The 19,049-nt window shown below is 48.6% G+C and overlaps 1 long non-coding RNA gene across 2 annotated transcripts in view; it reads left to right on the top strand.

Moving 5' to 3' along the window:
* LOC142078522 (uncharacterized) overlaps positions 1–19,049 on the top strand; it is a 66,553-nt gene that overhangs the window by 32,078 nt on the left and 15,426 nt on the right. Inside the window, exon 3 of one of the 2 annotated variants that reach the window (XR_012672253.1) lies at positions 5,098–12,075. The exons of the other annotated variant lie outside the window; for it this stretch is intronic. This is a non-coding gene — a long non-coding RNA (uncharacterized LOC142078522). Of the gene's footprint in view, positions 1–5,097; positions 12,076–19,049 lie in introns of those variants that run through there. 2 annotated transcript variants of the gene reach the window in all.

Raw genomic sequence — 19,049 nt, 5'->3', positions numbered from 1 at the left:
GTGGCATGCTGGCTGGAGCCAAGAGGCTTGAGGGGTCCACGTTGATGGGGCTGGCGGGTGCATGGTGCCAAATGCACCTTATGGAGGGGGGGATTAAAAACTGGGCGGTGAAACACATGAACCAAACTGCCGAACGGCTGCCTGTGCTGGACTTGGATTTTTTTTCTTTTGTTCAAGTGTGTTTGCCTGAATTTGTCAACTGGATTCTCAAAACAACAGGGCCTGAGAGGTCTTTAACAGCAGTAGGTGGAGGAAAGGGTCACCTTTGTGAGAGGGGGTTTATTGTTCCAAGCAGGTGTGCTGGGAGCTGCGGTCTTGGAATGAGATGGGTGGTGGTTTTCCATCTTGTTGTTCCTTGTGGTCACGACAGGGAGAGCTGATGTTCCTGGAAATTGGCCGTGCGTAGTGACATGCCAGGAATACCTCCTTACTGGGTTGCATCCTTCTGTGGGAAGGCATCAGATATACGTTGTGATGGGGATTAACTCATTAGGCCTTACTGTATAGATAATGCTTTACAAATTGTCTTTTCCTGGGAAGATTTCCTATCTGGGCATAGTCCCAAAGAGCATAAAGTGGATGGTTCTGGCTATTTCATGTTACTCCCAAATGTGTTGGTATTTTGGATAAACAGCAGAAGCTGCAACCCGTTCCCTGTGCTCTTGCCCGTGGGGATGCTGCTGGTGCGGGCAGGGCTGCCGGACAGTTGAGCAGAACCAGGTGGGAACGGGGCAGAATGGGCATTCCTCATGTCCGACCGCTGGGAAGTCACGTACCACTTAGGGTATCTGGGAAGAGATGTCTTGGCAATGGAGGAAAATGGATTGTCTTGCTGAATTGAATTTTCATATTTCTATAACAGTTGTCCTAAAAAAAAAAATCTTTATGCTTCTTTGGATTCATTTTTCTGTGTTTTCTGAGAGCACAAATGAAGGCTTTCAAAGCAGTTTCGTTTTCCAAAAGGGGGAAGAGCCCAGGCCTGAGCGTGGGGCACCCTGGTCCTGGTATTGCCACATACTTCCCGAGTGACCTCGGACAGGTCACGCAGCCGGACCAAAGTGTCCAAAGGTGTGACTTGGCAGCCGACATGCTGGCCTGCTTGGAGATGCTGTACGGGCATGACTGTGCCAGTTGGAGCTGGTGTTTGGTGAACTTCACTGCTCCTGAACGGCTGTGGGTAGGAGTCAGGTGAGGTTAGGTGAGTAGTCAAAAAAAACCTGATTTCCAATGTAAGCTCCACTTAGATTCAGTGGGAAGAAGGGGAACAAATGATGCTTTGGAGTAGCCTGTTCCTCCGTGGACCATGGAGAGTTTCCAGGCAGTTGGCTTACATTAGGTGCCTAACTTCTAGACAGCTAAGCTTAGGGAGAGAGCAGTCCCACCTTTTAATTTCTTGATGTCTCTGTTGCTTGTATGTAAAATGAGTTTAATATTAAGTCCTTGTTTCCCTGAAACAGAGGATAAATATAAAATTTGGAGCTGCTGCATGGTTACAGCAGCAGATGGGTGACTGCGTTTGGGATAACAGGCTGATCTTGGCCGTGGGCAGCATCTTTGAAACTGCCAGCATGCCAGGGGTTAACGAACACGCTTGGGTTTCTCCTGATGAACTGATGTGTTAAGGCTTTGAAAGCCATTTTACTGCCTCACGCCACCACAAACCTTTTTATTTAAGATATTCCTTTCATGAAGCTTCAAATAGCACCCACGTCGGACTGAAATCAAAATCTCCAGGAGAGATTAGGACAATTTTGCTTGAGGTTTCTATTGTGGTCGCTTGCAGGAGAAAAAAAAGAGGGTAAGATAACCAAGGTCAGCACCTCACTTCAAGCTGCCAGTAGAGCTCCTCCGGGGAAGGGAGGGATTGAGTTACCCCGCGCCTGTAACTCATCCCTCATGCCCACAACCAAAACGGCGGTGAAAAGGATGGGAAAGTTAGGAAAACTTTTTGCTGTAAGCTGAGCTGGGCAAACGATGCTCAGAGCCGTGTTCGTGTCTCGGGCGCAGATTTCTTTTCGGAAAGCACTGGGGAGGGATTTTACCCAAGGTTTTGTGATAAAAGTCCTGATGTCCATAAAGTATGGAGCAGAGCGTGCCTCTTCAGATGCGCCGTGCTTGCCCATGGTGTTAACAGGTTTTGGGGGCAGTGATTCTGATTATGTTTTACATCCATTATTGCTCAGTATAAGTATTGTCTTTGTTTGAATTTGATTAATTACTGTTTAATATTTGTAGTATGCTTTATTACAGGTAAGTACGACCTTGTATTTATTAGTCTTATCTTTCTAGAGGAGTTGTTAAATGCTTCCCAGCCCTGGGATGCTCACGTGCCCCCTTCGATGCCCTTGGGCACATTATCCAATTGTGATAAAAACCCTCCAACCCATTTTTATTCATTTTCAGCCTTGTTTTGCACCATAACTTGATTTTTATGAAGTCATTGAGCTAACTACAGTATTACTCTAGTGTGATTTATATGCATTTGACATTATCGACATTTTTGCCTTATCTAGGTTAAGTCTCAAGGATGGCATCCTGGCATTCCTTGCCAACGTTACTTTTTGTCTAGTTAATGTTGGACTAGCCTTCAAGGAATGGATTTTTAAAAGTTATTTCTGAGGTTCTGCTGATTTTTGCCATGTCAGGGCTGCGTGATTTTAAGAAAATCGCATTTCAGCAGCATGCTGGGTTAGAGAGCACGCTGGTGCACTCCGTGATGCACGGATGATTAGGAAATAATTTGCTGCAGCGCCCTAATGCATGCAATCCTTGTTTTTCCTGGGATATCTCCCATGGACTTTCTGGCTGATTTTACTCTCATGAGATCTGACTTGATCGTCGTCTCTTGTGGTATGTAGGGCTCCAAGCCAAGAATATCCACTATTTTTGAAATGCGATCATTACTGTTCAAAATAGGCTTTTTTTCCATGATCTTATAAGATTTTGCCACTTCTTTAGTAAGCTAATTTTATCCCTGCTTTGGCATCCATAGTCCTTGGTGTTATTTTGGTGTATACTTTATATATATCTTATATATAGCTCTGTGTGTGTACGCATTACTGTGTGTGGTTTATATACAGCCTGTCTTGCCTGCGCTGTCACGAGGAAATCAGTCTCACTTTTGTGGTGGGATCTCAGGTCAGATGTGTCGGGTCCAACCAGTCCATTGCCAGACCTCTCTGTGACCTGTCCCAGTTCGCTTCCCTTCATCCCCAAATTAGACCATTGCTCCACCTGGGCAAGAGAAGACATGAACCATCCAGCACCATTTCAGTTGCCTGTAGGTGAGGGGTGCGTGGGCTTTGTAGCTGCTAGGTGGAAGCCCCCAAATCTCTGAGTTACAGATGCTCGTCGACTGCGTGTGTGCAAACAGGCATGGGTCCACAAATGTGGTCAAAGCATATATGGGGAAAATGGCTTTAAAAATGGGGATAAAACTGTCCTGAAAGAGGAGGGGAAACATGCTGGAACGAGACCGGGGTGCTTGCATTCTCTCGGGTGTGGATGAAAGCTGGAGGCAGCAGCTGGGGCAGAGGTGGAGTGTGTGGTGGTGTGGGTGGAGAAAAAGATCACGGGGAGGAACTCTACACTGGATGGAAGACTCAACAAGAAAATCTTGATTTGGATATGGAGATCATTAATAGGGGCAAGCTGGTTCCCCTGTCGTTTCTTAGGCACCTTACTTTGCTACTTTGCTTTCCTAGTGTGCCTGCTAGGGTCATGTGCATGAACTTAGTAACAGGGTAGAAGGACTCCAATGGTGCCAACATGCTTTTGGGGCAGAAGAGGAGCTGGAGTTAACCACAGTTTGAGTCATGGAGTAAAAGTGGAGCCTCATGGTCAGCTCCAACCTGAAGGAGCTTGTGGAGCAAAATGCCCACTTAATGCACCCATCTTTTGGTCCTGCTTGGAAGAGGACTTTCTCCTTGAATGGACACTTATGGCCTTTGTTATGGTGGCATCTCTTTAAGACCTCCGCATGGTCATGATGGTATCTACCATGGAGATGGAGACTGTCCTGTTGTGACTGTGTCATTTTACATATTTGCCTAATGTGAATCACAGTCCAGCTGAATTGTGATGGGCTTTGTTGTAGGCAAGTAAAGGTTTCCAAGAAGCTCTGGAGTTTCTAGATTGATGACCTGAAAACAGGCACATAAAAATGTGTGTGGTGTGGAGTGGAGAGGATGGGTTGTTCCTTTGAGACAGTTGGGTTTTTGCTAGGAGGAGGATACGAGGCTGAAGTTGTTCGAGCTAAATGCACCATGTACCTCGACTGCCAGTTTTGAGGTCATCAGCTGAGGCAGGCGTTAGACCAGAGCAGGGTATGGCCACTTCCAACCAGGGTCTTGATGGGTCTGATATGACAGGGCAGGCTGTAAACTGGATTTCAGCTCAGTTTTACATGCTGGGCTGAAGGAAGAGGCAGCTCTTGGTCTAAAGAGCACCGCAGCTTGCCACTACCAGAGTCGTGACTGATCAGCACTGGTGGTCCTCCATCCCCTCTGCTGGGGTTGTTACTGGTCGTTGGATCAAAAATACCATTTTTCTGCAAAAGAGGAGACCTTACAGTTTGATAGAGGCCACAAAGGTCTTAAAACATTGAGCCTGAGTTTTGTCACTAAATGTCACCTTCAGTTGGTGGGAGCTCTGAAGATGGAAAGGTTTTGCCAGTGTGAAATTACTGAAGGAGGGAAAACATTCAACACGATTAGCTTAATATTCGCTCAAACCATAGGGAGTTTAGGATGGGTCGGTGAATGTATTGGCATGAGCAAGCCTCCCGAAATCAGTGTGGGTCATATCAGCCGAAGGGGGATTTTCTCAGGTTCGACCTTCGGTTCTCCAAGCGAGGCAGGTTGAATGTCGTTCTGGCTGCCTCTGCAGGAAGGCTCTGGCTGACGCTATGGCAACAACACTCAAAAATACGTATTATTCCCTTCACAGATGAAGTTAGAATAAGAAAAATGTCTTGTGTCAACCTGGCCTTTGAAATACAAATGAGTAAGACCAACCTCACTTGTAAATGTCACGGTGTGCTTTGTGTGCTCACTTCATAACGTGGTTGCTTTTCTTCCCTGGTTAATGCGTTTTCAGGCTTTTGCTTCAAGCGATGCTTCGACAAAAGGGAAAGGAGAAGAGAAGAGAGTCACCGTGCTGCATGTGGAGCCCCGCAGGGCTGTTTCCCCATCGGGGAGCTGCACTGACCCTGGGTCAACTTCAAACTGTCGGCACGGGCATTGTGCTCCTGTGGAAGTCCAGCTGGTGGTGGAAGTGCCTGCAGCCTCATTTCCTTATGTTGTCAAATTTGGGGGAACGGAGCGCAAAGAGGCACTGCGCAACACTTCGGCTTGACAGCCTTGGCTGCTTCTTTATGCTGTAAGTCCTGCTTAGGGTCTTTTTGTGTCTGTCTGTCAGGTAGTGTGTGCTTACTTGCTGAAACCCATTCCTCCTGTCGTCAGGATGAGTTATCCTGTACTGGACCACCAGTGAGAGGCCATGCCTGGCCAGCTGGGCAAGCTTGCTGCAAGCCAAAGCGCCTCGCTTGCCACATCATCTTTGGGGTCAGCTCTTTATTGCCTTTTGCATGATGCAGTTTTGGGGTTTGCACTAACCCATGCAGCTTCTTTGTGGACTTCTTCCCCTCAAAACTGAATCACGAGGCACGTACAGAGCCAAGACTGGAATAGGATACGTTGCTTCTGCAGAGAAGCCGGTTACGGAAACTAATTTTGTTATTTTGGGTTATACCACGATGGGCTGACTGGTTTTGATGATGTTTCTGTTCTGTCTGTGATTAACCTGATGGCGACAGTAAAACAAAAAATAACATTAAAAGTGAATAAAAACCTCAGAATGATATTTTGGATGCCAGAGGATGCTCATCCTCAAAACGTAATTGTTTTAAACTAATTTGATGATTAGTTCAAGCCAGCTTTACAGACTCCTGTGTGAGCAATGGACATTTCTGTGGAGTTAATCAGAAAGAACTGCAGTTTCTTTTACCATGAGCAAAAATAGCTCTCTGACTGAGGACAATGTGTAACAGCAATGACTGGATCTGTTGACTTAGCCAGAAATATGCAGCCAGAAAGGAAAAAAAAAAAAAAAAAAATCTGGAAATATCTCACAGGCCTCTGAATCTGTGCTGGAGCTGGAGCTTTACTTGCAGTTGGTGAATAAAGTTGTTGAGAGGAGTAGCAGGAGTGCAGCAGTGCAGGAGATGCTCTCTGGGTTCAGATGGACCAAAGAAATGCTCATCCTCCTCATCTCATCTCTCGCTGTGCCCATCTGCAAGACCTGGGCTGCTGAGCATCCCCAGCATCCCCCCATGCCTTTTTGCTTCAGTCCGAGAGAGGAGGAGAGAAGCCTGTGGGCAAAAAGTAGAGTCCTGGACCAATTTTTTGGCTGATGAGTTTTGTCAGACCAGAGCTGTTTTCTGAGCGTGGTAGAGCCTAGAGAGGGCTCATCCATCCCAGCTTGGATGCTGTTCAAACACACATGGCCAGCGCTGCACAGTGGGTAGATGAAGCGACTCAGCTGGCACAGAATGGCTTGGGTGCTCCGGTGAAGGACTTCCCAGGATATCCCATCAAACCTGCATTATCCAGCATTTGAGGTCCGGGAGATGGACTGTGCTTTCCCCAAATCCATGCCCATCTGACGACAGATGAGGGCTGGCAGCTGGGGTGCACTTCCCCTTCTCTGCCGTGCTCCAGGGGAGCACCATGCCCTGCCTGCATCCCAAACCGGGGCTGTTTCTCCAGAGGATGCATTGCTAATCCAAACCATGTGGATTTGGCAGGATATTGGGGTACTATATGGTGTGGAGGGGGCAGCCACCATATGCATCCTTTCTGGCTGGTTAATACGCTAGCTTGCAGTGGATGTTTTCCACCTCCCTGTGTTTTCAGCATTTTAGTTAAAAACATAAACAGCCTGGTGTTGTGTAACAGATGCCGGGGCTGTTGCTCATCCCCACGATGCTCAACCACGGAGGATACACGCAGGAGCCGATGCTCCAGCACTGTGCCCGGGTGCCTCCCTGTGCACGACTGTGATTTAAAAAAATGTGGTGGGAGCCTTCCCAGACCGAAACGGACTTCGCCTTCCCCGGATGAGCTCAGCTTTTTTTACAACACTCCGAGCTCTGGTTTTTTTACAACACCCCTCTTATAAGGGTTGATGTCTTTCCAGCAGCCTGGAGTCAGGGTAGAGACCCACGGCCGGAGCATTTGCCGGAGCTCCCTGGACGAAGCGCCAAGCCTGCTGCTCCCTGGGCAGGAGCCCGCCAGACAGTTTGCCCATAAACTGCCGGTATTTAGTATGGTAAAACAGGGGTTTATAAAAAGGTTTAGCAATGGCAGGGCTGTGCCAGTTTGCTCAGTCACATTCATAAAATAAATAGTGTTGTCGTTTGAAGGAAGGTGCTGAAATATTCCCCATAGCCCCCTGCAAACAGCCGGTGCGATCAGTGAAGATTTACTCTCCCCTCTTTCCATTTCTCTTTCTGTTTTCTGTCCATCTCTGCTGATAATTTTGAGTCTTTTTGATTTATGTTTCTTTAGCTTTTTGTTCACTTAAAAACTTCCAAGGTATGCTGTTAACTTTATTGAGTTTAAATGCTTTTGCCTTTGCTGTGTCGAGCGGTGCGTGCCGGTTGGATCATTGCTGTTATCTCAGGTTTTCCCGTGTCTTACCGCAGGCTGCTTTTGATTTCAAAGATACATTTGTTGAAAAAAGGAAGATTTCTACAAAAATGCCCATTGCACCTCTGACGTTTTCAAGCGCAACTCCTGTTGAGCATCTATCCTGTTTCACCTTAGCAGTTAAAAGCTGATTGAAGGAGCAGGAATCCCGATTTCAGCTATTTTTTTTGCACATGTGTGACTTTGCGGGCATGCTACTTTTGCAGTTGGATGTCCAGCAGACTGGTTGGTGATGGTTGCAGGCACTTTCGGGCATGCACATGAGCCCGCAGCATCACTGCCTGTTGCGGATGCCGCAGCGGCGAGCATCGAAGCAGGGAGGATCAGCAGCAGTGGCTGGGGGCTTTGGGGAAGCTCTGCAGGGGAAACGTGTGTTTTGTCTGGCTGAGCCCCCTCCTTTGGAAACTGGGAATACGTCCAAATTTACCACTCGCTGCACTTTTCCTCCCTGTGCGATCTCTCCTCTCTTCCCCTCCCAGATTGCTTTCCGTTTCCCAGCCCTGCAGCTGACACGCTCCGGGCTTCTGTGCAACACGTTGGCCTTGTGCTACCACGCTGCCTTCCCTCGGTGATACCCCGAGGGATACCGATAGTGACAGATACCCCCTCTCAGCCCAACCCTTCTTCACTGGGTGTGCTGCCCACCCTGCATGGAGATGCCAGCAGAGTCCTTCAAAGCGCGAGCATCACCTCGTCCAAGTGGCACCTCTTTTGGACATGGAATTTGCACATGAAGGTTGGTTGAGATTAGGTCCGAAGCTTTTCCAAATTGTTGTGTTTGGAAAGCATTCCTGCTCCGTGGAAGCTGCAGGGAGTCACAGCTTGAAGGCTGCCGCTGTAGGCAAGGTCAACAAGTATTGAGTGGGTGGTACGCAGGGACTGCCAGTGCTGCCAGCGGAGGCTCCCTGGCCGAGATGTCACCCCAACAGTGGCTGGGGTGAGTCACCTCCAGCATCTCCTCTCTTACACGTGGGGGCTTGGTGGCTCTTCGCATGCTGCTGTGTGAAATGCTCGGGGCCATGTCGGTGAGAGGGTCTCCAGAGATGCCCCACATGCATTATTGGGTTCACAGAGGAGCGGTGCTTTTTCGGGTGGGTGAAGCAGTAAACAGGCCAACTGTGACCCCACTGAAATAATTTCCGAAGAAAATTGTATTTTAAAAAAAAACCAAAAAAAAATCAAACGTCGAAGTGTTTTGAGATCTTGCAGCTGCTCCCGCCTGGAGATGAGCCTCCGGCGGTTTGCAGTGCCTACGGGAAAGGGAGCTGGGGAGAGGGGGAGTTTGGATGGGTTCACGTCCAGAGAAGAACACTGAGATGGAAGAGTTATGCTTGGGAAAGGTGGGTGTAAAGCCATTTGCTGAAAGAGCAAAAGGAGGGAGTGCATTAGGTGGGCGTGTTGGTTCACAAAATGGTTTATTTCTTAGGTTGCAGATGCTTCATACTATTAGCATCCAAATGGCTCCAGCTGGTCTTTGGAGTCAGCATCTTGTTGAAAAGCAAAGAGTGAAAGAGGTGTGGGGAATACAGCATTTCTTTTATTTTTTGGTTGCTGAATATATTTCTCCGCAAAGTTGAGTTAGCAGCGAGACTTCTTGTGGCTTATTTTGGGAGCACTGTTTCTTTGAAACACATTTATCATTTAACATTTTTGCTGTTTTTTTTTTCTTTTTTTTTCTGTCTTTCTTAATACTCAAACTTGGTTTATGCAGAAAACAATAAAACGTGACAAAACTGTAACCTAATTTCTTTTACACCCGCTGTTCCCCAGTGTTCCGGGTTGTAAACCAACAGCAGCAGCTACCGTCTTGTTGCGTTCCTCCTCCGTGTGAACCTGCTCTCGGGCAGCAAAACTGGGTGCTGTGCTGTTTTCTGCTCCTGTGCCCTTCTCAGGCGCTGGTTTCACCACGGTTACAACCCGTTGCTGGCACCGCGGGGTGAGCCAGCAGCGTGGCTTTGATCCAGATCAGCCCTGGGCATTCAGTTGCCTCTCTGTGGGATCGAGCTGAACTTGGTTTGCTCTGTTTGGGCTGGCTTCACGCCAGCCGCAGGAGGACAGATGATACTGGATCGGGTGCAAAATTAGCGGGGCACATGGATGATGCCTGACGTGACTTTACCCGGCACCGTTTTTGAGCAGACCTGGACAGGCCGAGCATCAGCACATCGTGCCACCTCGCAGAGGTCCTGCAGTGGCAGCGGGGGCTGCAGAGCCCCTGCCAGCATCCTGCTGAACTGCGGCCTCAGGTCTTGTGTCAGCAACAGATGACATTATTATACATGAATTACACAGTTTTTTTTTTTTTTAAAGTGACTGAGTGGATTTTACTGTGTCATTCACTGAGGTATTTTCATCCCACCTCAGATGTTTAATCCAATGAATCGTGGCTGCATGCTGCCTGATTTGCCCCCGTGGTACTCGCTTCATCTGTTTTCCCCTGTCTCTGTAACATCCTCACGCTGCAGTGAGGCTCCTTCATACCCTTCCCATTTATCCCTGTGTTTTAATTCTTGCCGCTCTTAAACCTTTTGTAGGATTCTGCCATCCTCGCTCTATTTTCTGATGGTTTGGAAACTTAATTGCTTTGTTTTTTACTGCTTGTTTTTCTGCAAGTCTCTTGTTCTGCAATGCTTCCTTCTCTGTTTGAAGCATGCTCTGCATACTCGTGGTATCTTGGAGCGAAGCCAAAATATAGAGGACCACCAAAATTTGCCTAAAAGAATGAGAGATCCGGCGATCTTTTCCACCAGAAATCTTCCAGAGTCTGCAATGTCTGAATTCACGTGGTCCGTGGGACAAAGATCTTCAGGGAGCAGGAGCTGTGCGTGGGGCGTGCTGGGCCACGAGGTCCTGTGTGCTGCAGGTTGGTGTATCCAGCTTTGCTTCCCGCGCGGTGCTGGTGTTCTCCCACCGGTGACTTGTCCTCCCTCTGCCACCCAGGGCCACCGGCATCCTGTGGGCAGGAGGAGCTGGCGCAGCCTCTGCCGCTCTCCTCCTTTGGGCACCTGCCGTTTGCCTCCAGCCCCTCTGTCCTTCCCCTTAACTTTGGCTCCTCGCCTGCGCTGCCGCGGCACAGAGCTGCGTGCCAGCCCCTGCCCTGACTCAGCCCTGCTGAAACATCCCTACTCCCTCGCCCGGGGCTGCAAATTTCTGGGTGCTCATTCAGGGGCATTTCCGATGCCCGGTGAAGTCTTTCCACCAAACTCATCACTTCTAACTTGGTCCTTGCATCCCCACGCCCCACACGGAGCATGGTCTGCCCCTGCCGTCGCTGGTACTGTCTGTGCCCTACAGCTGCAGCCACCGCATTGTCCCTTTGAGCCTGGCCACGCAAGGGACACGTGGTCCAGCTCGACTAGGGGTGGGATGCACGGCACCATCGTGCCAGCGTTACAGGCGACAGCTGACCTGGAATAAAGCCTGGTTGTACAGAGTGGGTTTTTTGTGCATGTTACTGCTGATAGACAAGTTGTGATGAATTTAGTTCAAGTAAAAGCAACCTTAATGAAATTATATATATTTATAAAAAAAAAAAAAAAAGATAATCTATCGGAGAAGATTGCTCGCGGAGCTGGGTCGTGGCCGTGCTGCTGACGGGCAGTAGCACTGGTGCCGGGAGGCAAAGCGTGGCCCAAAGGGCACCATCCCTAATTCGGATCAACGGAGCGGCAGCGGAGCCACACCTCAAATCTGTCGGAGCCCTTTCTGGCAAACCACTTCAGAAAGGGCGTTTCAGTGTAGTTTAATGAAGAGAAGAGAAAGCCCGGCGCGGGGCACGCACAGGTTGCAAGGCGGGAGTTACCAGCTGCAGCATCTGTAGGAGCGATCAGAGCTTCGCGCTCCCGTACCCAGTACTGTGACATGAAGGGCACCAGGGGCGAGAGCAACTTTCCTGCCAGCTCACTTGCTTTTCTTGCCCACTTGAGTGTTTTATGCAATTTTCAAAGCATCATGTGCATATTCTGTTTCTCTTCTCCTGGACTAAGCAGTTGTCTTCTCCTTTTTCTTAGTTGGTTTCTTCACGCAGAGGTAGGGAGTGGCAAAATATTTTTTCAGAGATAAAATAAAATGTGTTTGTCTGGTCAGGGAATCTGGGGATGGGTGATACCTGAGAATAGTTTTTGCTGTTTGTTTGAAGCAGCTTGGAATTCTTAAGGAAAATCGGAGATATCTCCCTTAGCATAAGCTACTTGCAAGTGTCCTGCCAATCAGGCTGAGAAACCCCAAGCAAAACCAAAACAGAACCCAGCACCGTTCTCTTCAGCTGCCAAATTTGCATCTGATTTGGGGTTTTAATTATAGGCCGTTTCCCAAAACCAAAATGAGCCTTTTGTATATTAATTGTCTTCCCTTCCTCCTCCCCTTCGTCCACCTCTCCCTTGTGCTGCTCGTTGGCCCTGTGATGGGCTGTTCTGGGAGGTGCTGCGCTGTCACCATTCCTGCCACCAAAGGGGACGGTACTGCTGACTTCTCCAGCCCTCCTCACCCCTTTTGCTGGTTCCGGCACTGATCCATCCACAGCTCGCTGTGCTGTTAGAAAGTGAGCTTGTGTCCATGCTGGGTGAGCTTTCTGCTGTTCGGTGAGACGCATCAGCTTCTGGGGAGGTTTGGTGAACACCAGAGCCAGCCATGGCTCTGGGGAAGTGGGGAAAGGGGACCTGGTTTTTGGCAGCGATGAGGTGTTAGACTCGTACCACATCGTGGAGCTGAACGGTGAGTTTAAGCCCAGTCCACCTCACCCTCTGAGGTTGCATCCACATGATTTATAAGATGAAAAAGGTTTGCGGTTTTTTTTTTTTTCCTCTCCAAAAACGTCAACTGCTTCAAGAGCCCTAAAAACGCTGAGGTGTAGAAGGTCATTGATTTTTTCCTCTAAACTATCTTGAAACTAATCCAAGCCCTCAGTAGATAAACACAGCATAGGGTATAATTTTATTTCAACAGAAGGGAAAAGTCTAGTACACTATCAGCTCCTTTTATTTCAGTATATCGTTGTCTTGTCACCCACGTATGTCTAGAAATATTTCTTCTCATGTGTTTACTGAGGCGTTCAAGCTAAACGTGATTGAGCCTGGTGGCTGCTTGGATGGTTCATCGGGCACTTCCAGGTGCCATCTGTACACAAGGACATTGGCGATGCAGCAAATGGCTGTTTTCCCACCTTTATAGGACACACGTTACTGGAGGTGTCTTTTGATGATCACTCAGGATCTTAAAGCCTTTCTTTGTATATTCACATTTATCTTTGTATTGGCTAAATTTCAACTCACTTTCTTCCCTGTGAACAATTTCCTTTTTGTTAAATAAACTGTTCCTCACAAACCATAGCCATGAGGTCATGGCTGTTGTGGGGGTTTTGTTTGGTTGGGTTGGGTTTTTAGCAGCTGTTTCCATCCAAGGGTGGATTTCCCTTCATTATGCACCTTCTAACTGGTTCTCCAAACCTTTCTCACCTTGTGGGTTCCTAAATTATTTTTTTTGATGGAGATATGAGATCCTTTCAAGGAAATATAAGTCTTCTGACAGTAGAGTTGCATTTCTTGTGTTATTTTCCACATACCCGTACAATATGGCACATGGTTCCCCAAGGACCAAATGGCTTGAAAGCCACCATTTGAACAGGGCAGAGTAGTACACTTGTTCACATAAATCTGTTCTTTCTGATAGTTACTGGTTATGGTTATTAGGAATTTTCTGGGTCGTTGATGATTTATAACCCTTCCATTCTCATGTAACTGTTGTGGAGGACAAAATCAAAGGTCTGGTTGGCATTTGCCCAAGGCACCCCCATACTTTGGGCGTATGAGCTTGGGCAGAGTGCTGTACTAATGTGGCTCCGTGGCTTTTGTCTTAAGCTGGATTGAGTCCCAGTTGGCTTTGGGCACAAGCGGAGCAAGCCTGGGTCTGTCTGCACATGTCTAGGTAGACACATCCCACTTGGATCATGTGAAATCCCTGCTCATCGGAGCCTTAGAGGGACCTTCTCGCCTTTGGCTGTACCTGTGAACTGTGAAGCACTGGATGTACAAAATAATCAAAGTGAGCCCGAAAATGACTGTAACGTGAAATTGTTACATTAATAAAAACAAAGGGAGTTGTTTGTGTTCAACCAAGCAGAATCTTGCTGTTTCTCAGAGAACAGTGTTTTCAGCCTTGCACTCCTTGGCGAAACGCTGATCAATAATGCTGGTAGCTGACCTACAGGACAGGTAACTGCAAGGCGATAGGCGCAAGCTCTTGCCCCAGAAACATTTTCAAGTGCATATGTGCAAAATGTCTGGTGTGGGCCGTGGGAAATGCTTCCCACCGGGGAAGGCAGAGCCTCCTGCAGCAGAGATGCCGTGGGGGTCCCTCCGCATGGGGCAAATCGACCCCAAATCTGCAGAGATGTGGCTCAGCCCCAGCGAGCCGCACTAAAAGAGATGGGAGAGCTCTCAGGTCATGTCTAAGGTCTGTAAGGCCTGTGGTTTATGCCTGGCTTCTCTCATTACAGCGTCAGTTCAGGCCAGGTTCAAATAAAGGATGAGTGAGAAAGGGGGGAAAAAACCCAACCCTGCTGTGTGTGCATCTCCTTTTTGTGCTGCAGTGCACAGGTCTCATGTGACTGTTGGATTTTCATCAGTCAGCGAGCCGGCGGTGCCGGGCTGCGTGGCCAGCCCCGGAGCCTGGTGGAAGAACTTGCCTTGCAAGCCTCTTCTGGTCAGTGGAGGGAAAGTCACCTCCACGTGGGCTTGTTTTTTTTTTTTTTTCCCCCCAATGTCTTTCAATCTGCCAGTAGCATCCAGAGAGCCGTGCAAAGCTGTGACTGTGTCAGAGCTGCCCGGGGTGGGAGCTGTGATACTCGCAGGTTGTGGTCCCAGCTGGTTGGGTATGTCCTTGATTTGACAGCAGAGATGCCAAGGCACACGTAGGGGCCGGAGCTGTGGGCAGAGTTTGGACCGGAGCGCTCTGAGGTCTTGCTCAGGGTTGCCCCCATGCCTGGGGCTGAACGACAGCAGGGGCTGCTTGGTAGTGGTCACCTTTGGATGCCAAAAGTGGAGGGATGGCTGAGATTCAGAGATCTGGTCCCTGGGAGCACAGTGACACTGATGAGGAAAGGCTGAGACAGTTGGGGTTGTACAGCCTGGAGAAGGCTCCGGGGAGACCTTATTGTGGCCTTTCAGTACTTAAAGGGGGCTTATCAGAAAGATGGGGGCAGGCTTTTTAGCAAGGCCTGTTGGGTCAGGACAAGGGGGAATGGTTTTAAACTAAAAGAGGGTAGTTCTAGACGAGATATAAGGAAGCAGTTTTTTACAATGAGGGTGGTGAAACACTGGACCAGGTTGCCCAGAGAAGTGGTAGATGCCCCATCCCTGGAAACATTCAAGGACAGGTTGGACAGGGCTTTGAGCAACCTGATCTAGTTGAAGATGTCCCTGCTCATTGCAGTAGAGTTGGACTAGATGACCTTTAAAGGTCCCTTCCAAACCAGCCTATTCTGTGATTCTATGATGCTGTGATTTCCAGTCTGGTAGAGAGAATGAGAATGTCGCTGAAGTGCAGTCATGGATGAGCAGTCATGGTCGAGTAGTTCAGTGTGGAGCTTGTGCTTGCAAGCAAAGGCAGTGCCGTGTTCTTCCACACATACAAAAAATCATCATGGAATGCCTTCCATGCTACCAAGAGTGGTGTGTCAAGAGACAGTAGTAGTAACCGGTGGGAACGCTTTGTGCTGTGGTTTGTTTGGGAACAAATAGGATGTTGTTGTAACTAGATGCAGCAACAGGGCACCTGGATCTTGGCGCACTGTGAAATGCCCTAGGGTAACTTCATGGCAATGTTCTGTGCTTTAAATCTGAGGATCATACCTAGTACAAACAGATATCTCAACCTTGATGGGTGTTTAAACGTGTTATTTACACCACTGTGACACTAGGAGCACTAACTGTGCCCCCAGCGCCTATCGTTCTTTGTACAAATGTTGAATCAAAGGCTGTCCATCCCCCAAGGAGCTTATGGTCTGGATCAATGATGGAAGGTTGTGGTTGGGTACATGCAGATGGGGGAGTAAAATGAAAATGCTACGGCACTATTGATCATCTTGACAGATGTGTCTCAGGACACCAGCAGCCTCACAGTTATTGAGTTTTCTTGTAAATGTCAAAGCAAAGGAGAGTTTTGATTAAGTCGATGAGGTGGTTTGGCAGACATTAGAGAGGAATTCCTACCAGACAAGAAAGGAAGGGAGAAAATATCATTCAGTATCAAAGACGCTTTCTACTGACTGGCCCAGGAGACCAGCTTCCTAAGTAGAAGTCAACACTGTAAGAGTCAAGAGCAGATAGTGGGTACTGTAGGGCATGGGTTATGCCTTGAAAGTTAGGGAGCTCTTGTGTGATGACATAGGGAAAAGGGCAAGCCTTGAGAAGGTGAAGTGGGATAGAAAACATGACCTATGCGGTGGCATACCTTTTGGGCAGGAGAAGTTGCGTTTCTCAGGGAGGGGTAGTTGTATTGGCTGTGATGTGGGAAAATAAGAGCTTTGGTGGCAACAGCAGATTTGGATGCTGGACAAAAGAGCATCCAAAAGATGTCCTGAGACTTAATTTTGAACATGAAGAGACCAGTCTGGAGTAGAGAGGAGATTCTGTGAGGAGGAGGGCTAGGTGTGTGTTCTGGTGGAGGTGAAGGGGAGGTGGAGAAGGACCATGGCCGGAGCTGCAGGGCCCATGGGGAGGGAAGCCTGAAGTTGAACTGGCAGATGATGAAGAGGTAGGAAGGGAGAGGTTTTGGAGTTTCTGAAGAGACGAGAGGTGGTACAGTCAGAGGCAGGTTTGAGGAGCCAAGGGCAAGCAGAAGGACCTTTGGATTCTGACCTTTGGCTAAGGAGCCACTAATTTTTTCAGTAAGAAGGTGAATAAATAATATTATTACTTCCAGATCCTCTGCAGATAGTGAGAAGCTTTGGATGTAACATCATCAGAAGTGACTTTGTGTGTGTGCTTTGGTCAGGGATCCGTGCTGCACCCCTGCCCAGCGAGGTGTCTGCTTGGCTCTGTCCACTTTCTGTCCCATGTCCGCACACTCGTGGTGGGGATGCTATTCCCATAAAACAGGCATGTGCTGACGTCTCTGCCTGGCTACACAAGCTGGCTCTGGAAAACCTCAGCTCCTAGATTACAAACATAGCAGGGCTCTGTCTGCAAAGGTGTAAGGTTACAAAACACACACCCGCACGCTCGCACGGCTTAACCAAAACCGCCTCGTTCTTAGCAGTTTGTGAGGGTTTATTCACTACACTGTGGCAGAGGAATGCAGGAATGTGAGCAGCGTTAAACCTATTCATTTGGTGGGGAGGCATCTCCTCTCCCCTGCTCCAGCCTGCTTGGCTTTAATGATAATTGCACCTCTTGAGTTGTTGAGCTGGCACTCCGCCACGCCGTCCCTCCCCGCGCAGATGTGTGTGGCACAGCGCTGGGAAGGAGGATGGAGCCGGGGAAGAGCTTAGGTTGATGCTTTGGAGCAAGGCTGTCCTTCCCCGTGGGATGCGCTCTGCATCCCACCCCGCATCCCACCCCTTCCCAGGCTCCTCTGCCGTGGGCAGCTGCCTCCTTCCAAAAAGGCTTGTGTGCTGCTCCTGGTATTATCTCTGCCAGGGAGGGAAAACCTGCCGGCGCCTCCTCCCCAGCAAGCCCTCGGCCCTGCAGGTGGCCTCAGCTGAGGTTTGAATGGCTCCTTCCCAAAGAGCCTGTCCTGCGAGCCCTGGGCCACCCTGCCCATACAGCGCTGCCCCACTGCCGGCACGGGCAGCGGGGCGGGTGGATGCTCTTCTGCACTTGAGTCTGGGCAGGGAGGAGGAGGACAGTCCCTCTCTAACTCTTGTGTGTCCTGCTGAGGAATTTACTTTGCCTTTTTTACTATTTTTATTATTTCTTTAGTGCCTCTGATTAACCATCCCCAGATGCATCTAACAATATCCTGGCATTTAAAAATTAACTATTGATTTTAAAAGCCTTGTTGCTTTAAAAATGGGAAATAAAAAAAAAAAGGCGGCAGCAGTAATTTTTGTTGGCTTGTTAAGAATTTGAAAGATGCAATAAAATCGGCTTTTAGGTTTATTCACGCTGTCCGTTCCCAGGGGAGGAATGCGGTGCTGTGCACGACCCGGCTGCTTGCGGCAGCTGCTGCCGTCGCTGCTCTCGGCTCTGCTGCTGGAGTTTCACATAAAGGGCCTGGGAAGTTGGGGAAACCGGTAACGCTGGATCCGTAATGCGAAGACGAACGTTACGTGTTGGCTGTGGATGCACAAGCTGGGCGGCTGGAGAGTTTGCCGGCAGAAGTGAGCGGTGTGGGTGCAACAGCACTGTCGACCTCGTAGAAGAAGCTGCTACAGTTGAATTTGAGCCACAGAGACACAGTAGAGGTTTTTATTGAAGGTAGTGTTAAGGTCTGTGTTTAAAGAACACTGTTTTTAAGGGTCTGTAATGAGGATGGAAGCAGCCTAGTCCAGTCAGTTAGCCGGGGACCAGCTGTTAGGGGGGACCCCCATGTTTCTTGTGCAGCACAGCGCCGAAGAGCAGTCAGTCTGTGCCTAAAAGACTAGATAAAATTAGTCATGCTTCAGCAGCTGGGATGCATTTGGACAGAGTATATCAATTGCGCTTCTTGTACTGTGAAATTTTAGTTAAACCCTCTTTCCCTAGAAGGACTGGGTGATGGTGAGTTGAGCAGTAAAGAGGTTAGCAGAGCAATCCCGGGTTTGGGATGCTCAGGTGCAGTGCTTCCGTACCCAACTTCAGGATTAGCCAAGCCACTAAGCTGCTTCGTGCCCATGGTCCATAGCTGAACAGCAAGAGCTGGGGCAGAGGTGGTCCTCCATGCTCTGTATATCAGGCTCATTTTTGGTCATGGGTATCGCTGGTAGATAGCTCCTGTCCAGTTTCCTCTTGGTCAAGTTGGTGGACTTCTCTGGAGGTGGTGACCTTTGGACACGTCATCCTTAGTCACTATGATGGTAATCATAGAATCATAGAATAGTCTGGGTTGGAAGGACCTCTAAAGGTCCTTTAATTGTTCATTTGTATGGTAATTTAAGAGGTTACGAGAAGGCCAAATGAACTAATATGAGGAAGATGAGGGCATGGAATGGACAAAATGGAGCCACTAGAGCAAGTGGGGGAATTAAAGAAGAGCGAATAAGTCTATAGAAAGGTGAGAGACACTTGGGGCTGCTCTCTCCACCTGGCACATTCACTGCCCTGGACTGAGAAGCAGCAGTTGCTTGACAACACACTGGAGAATACATATGGCAAGTAGAAATACTTTGCTTCATCTTATATCTTGGTGGTCCTCCAGTCAGGG

Source organism: Calonectris borealis, chromosome 2 (assembly GCF_964195595.1).
Source record: "Calonectris borealis chromosome 2, bCalBor7.hap1.2, whole genome shotgun sequence".
NCBI lineage: Eukaryota > Metazoa > Chordata > Aves > Procellariiformes > Procellariidae > Calonectris > Calonectris borealis.
The sequence above is the reverse complement of the archived record's forward strand: the minus strand, read 5'-3'. Positions and strand labels throughout refer to the sequence as shown.